The 8283-nt window shown below is 33.5% G+C and overlaps 1 long non-coding RNA gene across 1 annotated transcript; it reads left to right on the top strand.

Moving 5' to 3' along the window:
• The first annotated feature begins 4100 nt into the window (after positions 1 to 4100).
• On the top strand, positions 4101 to 8053 carry LOC149771046 (uncharacterized). The gene is made up of 3 exons (XR_016418410.1): positions 4101 to 4387; positions 7448 to 7573; positions 7917 to 8053. It is a non-coding gene; the product is annotated as an uncharacterized LOC149771046 (long non-coding RNA).
• Positions 8054 to 8283: the final 230 nt, after the last annotated feature.

The following is an 8283-nucleotide window of genomic DNA, read 5'->3' as shown; positions in this document are numbered from 1 at the left end:
TTTTGTCTTCAGCATCGGTTTTCTTTAGAGTTGAATAGGTATTTGCAAGGATGGTTGAGAACGATGGGGCTTTCCCAGTCATTCTGGCAGTGCTAGTTTTCAAAGATTGATCAGATGTTAGCTCTAACATCAGGAATGAATGGTACTGCACCTGGCATTTTAGTTTTCAAGGATTTGTTAGATGTTGGCTCTAACGTTAGGAAATAACGGTAATGCACCTATGCAGATATTCTCAATTAATATTAATTGATGTTTCTTGGAATGATCAATGACCAGTGACGTTCAGTTGTTGTCATTTGTCCAAATGAAACCCCATGAACCTTTTGTTGGCCATGTCGAGCTATGTCTTTTTGTTCATGGTAAGTCACAATTTGTATGGATGGTTCCATAGGGAAGACACTGGTTGGTGAAGAGGAAGTCCGAAAAATATCTTCTTACCGTTAACATGTATATATATATATATATATATATATATATATATATATATATATATATATATATATATATATGTATCTCAGAAACATATGTGGACACATCACTTTTAATTCAGAAACGTGAGAAATCACTCGAGATGATAATAAGAATCAACCGTCAGGAACTTAACGTACCGGTTGCAAGGCCACACCCCGATGAATCTCTTTGATATGCCACCTAGGCCAGATTTCGAGAAAGTTTTTGTAAACAACCGACGACAAGGGATAGCTTCAAATGCTCTGGAGATGTCAATTATCAAACCATCATCAAAATATTATTTATTCTGCAACAATTCAGTCTTTTACAGTGGTTAAGAGCTGTGGTTTGCAAAAATGAGTTTTCCTTAAACCATGCTGACAATGAATTTATAGGTTATACTGTATATAATGATTTACATTACAATGGAGTGACACCTCGTGTTTGTTAGTAGTATTATATTCCTGTCCTGTCTTCAAGATGGTTGTAACATATACCTGGAATCTGATGGAAGTTCACCAGCTATACTGGGCTGCTTGAATTTCGCAGGTATAAGATCAAAGGATCTCTGAGGGTTTCAGTTTAAGGTGCTTTTAATCCCACAAAATGTTATTATTTTATCATCTTTTCAGGAAAATAGAGAAGTGTACAAGGTATTATCCAGGTAAATACAGAAGTAAACCATTTGTACAAAGATGCTGTCATTTCAGCTGGTATGCTGCGTGTGAAATTACTTGATTTCCGGAATGATCCAGTGGTTCACAGACACTGGTACTGAAAAAAATTTAAACAAGCTATATTGCTGAAACATCCGCATATCGTATGCATCAGGGGTCTCAAACACGCTTCCCGCGGGCGGCCCGAAAAGTCGTATCATGTGGCCTGCCAAACGATCGGTATCACAAGGTGCCATGAAGATTAGAAAGGTGGTGTCACAAGGTGTCATGAAAGATAAAGTAGGTGGTGCGGCCCTTGGGCCCTCGAAAATGTCCTTATGCGGCCTTCAAGGTGTTTTGAGTTTGAGACTCCTGGTATACATACTAACTCTAAATAACATGTACAGTTTGGTGAAATCACTCCATCCAGTTTATAAACTAGATTTACTTTTTAATGGTCTGGTAACGAGGCCCGGAGTAACTGTAAACGTCTTGAGCCGCTATGGATCAATATCCAGTGCGAGGAAAGTGCGAAAAAGAATTTTAACATCATTCTTTCAGCTCAAGGTGTTCTTTCATTTTCATTTTCAGGATATTCTGTGATGTTACATATTCAAGATGCAAATTTGTTTTGAATCATTAAATGTAACGAGAATAAGATCTGTGGAATGTTATCAATTTGCTTTATATGACACAATGAAGTAAATACATTAGACGTCTTCACTGATATAGATACGACTTAGTTTGATGGTATCTATGTATATTTACATTCAGCAATTAGCCTAACATGATTTAGAATCCATTGTTTTTATTTTATCCCAAAACCCTGTCAGTCATACAATGTTATATTAAACGTATAGCCAAGACTCCGGGTTAATGCTATGATATATAACTAGATTCAAAAGTATATAAATCTATAAACCTTTATTTCAATAGATTTTACGAACTCCTTTATGATGTCTTATAAACCTGCATCTTTCTAATTATTTTATCAGCAGTAATAGACCTATACAATATCTCATTGTCAATAGATAGTGTTCCATATCAATCAAAAAACATCCTAAAGTCTGTAAAATGTTTATAAATTCATTAATAGATTATTGACTATATCCGGGGTATTTTTCTAATCTCTAATTTAGGTACGACTTTCAATATTTTCTTATTTTATCGCTAATTGTAGTCATATGTTGGTTATTTGTAACGCATGTTTTTCTTGCTATACTTCAGTTCCTGACTATCATGTTCGTATCAAGGGATGCAGTCTTAGTACTAAGTGGTTAATATTCTTTACCAAACCAATATAATTGGGTGTCTCTAACTTAAACTGATTTTTCTCAACAAAAAAATCTTCCGACTGTCAGTATTTTAAATACAACAGGAATCCATAGCATCAATTTTATCAACAATCTTTTGATCAGGAAATTCAACACCTAGTAAATCGTTTATTAAATCTTCAATAAGTCAAATGTTTGTGTCGTCAAATTTATTTACAGCGCTTTTGATTTTTGCATTATCCAATCTTATATATACCTTATACACATTTTCAGTTTTCTCTTTATTTAAATTATTCGTTTTCTACCAAAGCAGAGAAATGCTAAATCAGATAAAAGTTGGAAACTAAAATGTTAGACATTTTGCTGTGCGGTCGTTATAATTTTCCATCAGAGTTACATATGCCTATGTTGCTATATTTCCCATTACATGTTTGCATAAAAGTCATTACCAAGGATTTCAAGCACTTTCATCACTGACATAGAAAAAGTAGTAAATGCTCGTTTGCAAGGTATTCATGCGAGTCTATTTTGGTTTACTGTTGTCGTGTAGAATGGTCCATGTGCCTGACAATGAGGTTCCTTTATTTTCATGAAAATAAAGTTCAGTAAATAAAATTCGCTAATTTATTGCCGTTCGACAGAGTTTATCGGATACTAATCTAGCCTGAAGACCTCGTTTCCATTTCTCTTTGATGCGCATGCATGAAATTTGGAAGCATGAAAAACTTAAATTCACGGAGAATACTGATGAAATACTTAAGATCATTGCTCTTGTGCAAATAAGCTAATAATACCGTATCGCTAATATCAAACTTATGAAATCTGAAAAGGAAAACAGGTGTGGAGTGTGGAGAAAACCGCTCAAAAATGCAAGAAGGATTTGGTTGGCATTGACGTTGTTTATTCCAATAAAGGCAAATAGTTTTGAAAAGAAAAAGGTGCATTTTCAGGATGGTAAATGTAATGTTTGTGTTAAAGATACTGGTCCTTCACTTCATGGTGAATGTACAGAAAAATGGAAGCTATATGAATTTGATTTGATTGGTAACACTTCTTTCAAATCCGATGTGAATAGAAGTAATTACATAATGAAGAAAACAAATACAAAAAATTAAGTTATGCATGTAAATTGGTATAAAACAGACATGAGGGCCATAATTCCAAGATTTACAAACAGGAAATTCTGGTTAGCTTTCAAATCTGCGCATAAGATCCAACAATTTTCAAAAATATCTAATAATTGTTGTGACTTTTATTAACATTTTAAGAAACTTTCAAGAGCCTTATCCCAAGTACATACTGGTCTGTTATAGCAGGGCATAAACTTACAAGACATAGGTAGAACTGAGTACTTAAGCGATCCGAATTTTGCAAAGTTAGATAATACAATTACAATGTCAAATCTTAGCTTAGCTGTAAAGCAAATATAAAATATTATAAGTACCGGATCTTCACTTTTGATATCCTTCAGAGAGTTACGTAAGAGTGTTTGGATGTTATAGTATGCTCTTTGCTCAGTTAACAAAATTGTGTTGACAATTGTAAATACTGTCATGTACTTAAGTTCAGTTAAAGGTATATATTTGCAAGTCTTCAGAATATTGCATGTGCAGCTCAGAAACTTTTAAATGCTTTATTTCTATGATCGGCTATGGATTTATTGACAGGTTCTATAAAAACTAAAAGAGCAAAACTCAATACTCAGAAGTAGAAGCAACAATGGAGAAAAATCAAGCTAAATGGAAAAATTCAAAGATTTATAGGAATAAATAATATTTAGAAATAAACCTTTTGAAGAATTTAGCATAATTTTAAGATGCGCCTTTTCTGTCTTTTTTTTTTTTTTTTTTTTTATTTTTTTTTTTTTTACAGTGCACTGTTGAACTTGCATTTGCTGACCTAAACTGTATACCAGTAAAAAGAGGATGTGGATAGTACCTTTGATTTTGTTCTGGAAGCATGCTGTATCTTTGCAAAACGAAACGACACAACGCGTAATCTCACTCGGTAAGTGGACCATAACATGATCTATATATCTTCTTTATCTGGTATGCTAAATGCTCGTCTATGAACAAGAGGTCATTATACATTGTGACCTCTCCTTTTGATGTACAGCCTACGATACGAGTTGAAACTATACATTATGGTACCATTACAGGTCACTTCCAAATTGTGCATAGACTGAATTGGATGCTGATACGGTATCTTTCTGTACAGCTCCAACACCAATTCATATATTATAATCAATTTCTTCTATCTAACTAGCAAAGTGGCAAATTAGTTATCTAAATTGATTATCGACGGATAAAATATTTGGCGAGATTTTTAGAGGCCACTGCCTCAGATATTTTAGAATGTAGATCAATTTTGTTCCAGGCAAAGTTGACGAAATTTTTTTCGGATTTTATATTACTATGCTTCGTTGATTATTTAATTCTCCTATGTCATTCGTACTCGAGGAACATTAAACCAGCATCAACTATCAGCCTGACCTAGTATTTAAATATTTACTTTTCCTTTCCACATGTCACTGATGATGATGATGTTGATGACGAAGGCAATGGCTCCTTTGCCCCACCAGCAATGTTGCCCTTTAGTCTTGTATGTCATTATACATTATGGTGTCCATTCATCTCGGAATTTTGTGACGAAGCGAATCTTGAATTAATTATTACGCCCGTTAAATGAGTGATGCTTTTACTGCTCTTCATTCTGTACATCATCATGCATGCTAGTTCATTTTCAATAACTCAAATAAGGGTACCATCGATTTTTCAAGGCTGTTGATCACGTTTATTGTATCTAATATTTGCAATTTCTGTAATGTGTGTAACCTTTTTCTTCACATATACATTTGATTGCTTTGAAAGACACAACAAAGATTAAATCTTCATCGTTATAGTGTTAGACATGGCGCTGCGTTATGTTCTAGTACAAACATATCTTACATGCTGTGGTTTATAAATTGATATGTTTCAGACAATTAAGCCAAAACAATCGAATAATTGGGAAAAAATACATTGAAGGCAATATGCAGTATCGTCCATGGTTCAGTTAATTGGAAGCTATATACGTATGACAGACTGCCAAAGTGGGACTTCCACAGAGATATACGTAAATTGAAAGCACACTTCATTACAAGTATATGACTTACTTGTATACAATTATTTTGCACAAATGTCGTGGTTCCTTGAATTTTCTGACTTTGCGCACCTTACTTCTAATGGTCATGATATGAAACGATGCATTTGCAATATTTAATTTCAATATAAAGGTCATCAGGTTGTGTACTCTTTTATGAAAATCTGAATAATTATCTAAGTAGAATCTAGCTATATGTGCCTCTCATAGGAAAGAAACAAAAAATAAAGAAAAAGTTATAATTGATACGTGTTGCAAGTATTGAATCATGAGCTTCTCGAGCCACGTGCTTTTCTAAGGGAGCATTAATATGATTGTGTTAATGATGTCAATGGCATGCCCAGTCGACTCGATGTACACAATTTCTACGCATAAGAAAATAGAAACATAAAATCATATGTTGTTATTACTACAATGTCACATTAAATCGACGGCTATCATATGAAAATAAGAAAAAGTAATTAATATCCTTTGTACGGATAACTTTTAGCTTTCATCAGTTCTAATCTGGAAAAAAGTTTATATAGTAGGCAACGGTACGATAAAGTATATTGTTGTAACTAAATGTGAAACGACTGTGAGGAGATTTCTAATTCACTATATTTCTTGAAATTCTTCTTTTCTGGCTGTTGCTGGATTTGCGGATGCTCTTGAGAGCCTTAGGAGTTTTGTAGATAATAATGTTTATTGCCTGCTTGTCTAGAACTTGGTTTTCAGTTATAGTTCGCACCACACAGCAATGCATATTTTATCTCAGTCAATTTTCAGGTCAGCGTCAATGAATCTTGGAAAAAGTACATAATTCGTTCCACACGAAGTATTTATAACTATTCAGATACCTTTCGTAATATTTAATGACGCTGACCTGAAAATGTATTAAGTTACATATAGGATAAAATTCTCCATGATGTGTGTGTTTTCTAGCATAATACCAAGTAGCTGAACTTCGAGTAAGAGTCTGGCTCACTAAATGTTTTGCATGGTGTGTTATCAAAGTTGGAGAGACCTTAAGTTGCTTTATGAGTGAATGTTCTTTTGCTACATATTGTTGTTGTTGTTGTTTTATTTTATAACAATTCAGTCAGGCACAGGAGAAGACAATACGGGTGTCTTCTTTTTAAATTTTGGTATCAATATGTACATACCCTATTTGACCATGAATAGTAACCTTTATAATAAAATAAAAAGGAAGCAAGAATATATTTTCCTAAAATATTGAAACACATATCAAGGAAGCTTAACATAATTTGTGTGAAAATAAATTTTATGATAATTTAACAACGGTTTTTAAATACCAATTATGTAATCTAATTAGTACAGTCACATCATGTAAAATATTGTGTCTTTCATGCCTAAACTGGCTAGCAATCGAAATAGGCACACGCTGGTAAATGAAGGCAAGAGCGATCTTTCGAATAATATTAAATTCTCAATTTAAGAAGAAAATAATGACCTCAATCTAAAATTTTTTACCTGGTTTAGTTCTTTCATCGGAACACGTCAGTCACAATACTGAGTATCCATAACTCGTATACAGCAGATGAACATACATATAATTAATAGCATGCAATACTAAACGTATCTTGTTTAATCGAACTCGTGATTTTTCAATGCCGGCTTGAAAGACGATTCACTATATCTAAAAGAGAAAATGCATGCCTACCTGCATATCTATCGATTGTATCCCCTTCAGATTTCATGACTTTTCTTTCATTACTTCTAATTATTGCTTCTCACTGCTCCTGTATTATTCTTATTTCATTTCTTACTTGTTGTGCTTCTTAAATTTGAGGGGAATTTTAAAAAAAAGGTTCTCAATTCTATTGTGCTGTACACCAATGTTCTTAATTCTTAATTAGAAAATTAGCATTACTGAAACCTCTGTATATATAGAACAAATTACAAAAACATCTATCTTTCTTACAGGTGCGATAACCAACGGTGACCCAAGACAGGAGGACATGAATGAAACATTTTCATTCAATATATATAGTACAAAAATAACATGGCGTTATGTTGACATGAAAGAACCTTTTAAAATTCTCAAAGCAGGTAGGATAATTTTCGCAAGCATTTATCTTATCTCAGAATACATTCCTAAAACAGACAGAACAGTTTTAAAGTAGAATAAAGGGCTTTTGGATAGTGTGAAGGAGAAAAGTGTGGAAAGGATAATGTGATAGGAACGAATGTCGCTTCAGGGTATGGAACACATACATTCTGGAATGGTATAATATATACACGCCGTGAATGTATGTATGCATGCATGTATGTATGCATGCATGTATCCATGTATTTATGTATGTATGTATGTATGTATGTATGTATGTATGTAGCTAGGTAGGTAGGTAGGTTAATTTTATTTTGTTTCATTTTATTTTTATTTTAATACCAGTTCGACAGTTTGATACCCAGTCTGACATTGATGCCATGCTACTACTCAATTATGACAACACAAACTCTGTCCTTGGACAAATTACAGCCAGTACGAAGAAATCGGTCATTCGATGGAGCGACACACCACCAGGAAAAAAGCTGGTACTACTTTCTAAGTACATTAAATTGTTCTTTTTACCCACATCTTCCCTTTCCATTTATGGTTTCTGATATTTACTAATACCCAGCAGTTGTGACTATATTAGTATTCCATAATATAAATTAAACCGGACATGTTGCATGTCGAACGTGGATCATTTGTGATTGGTTGAAACCTAACGATATTGACCGAGATCATGGGCACTTCTGCTACTGAGTGATTTTAT

The sequence above is a fragment of the Sinohyriopsis cumingii genome, unplaced genomic scaffold (assembly GCF_028554795.1).
Source record: "Sinohyriopsis cumingii isolate HCF-2022 unplaced genomic scaffold, ASM2855479v2 utg002136l, whole genome shotgun sequence".
Lineage (NCBI taxonomy): Eukaryota > Metazoa > Mollusca > Bivalvia > Unionida > Unionidae > Sinohyriopsis > Sinohyriopsis cumingii.
Note: the sequence above shows the minus strand (reverse complement) of the source record. Positions and strands in the feature narration are given on the sequence as shown.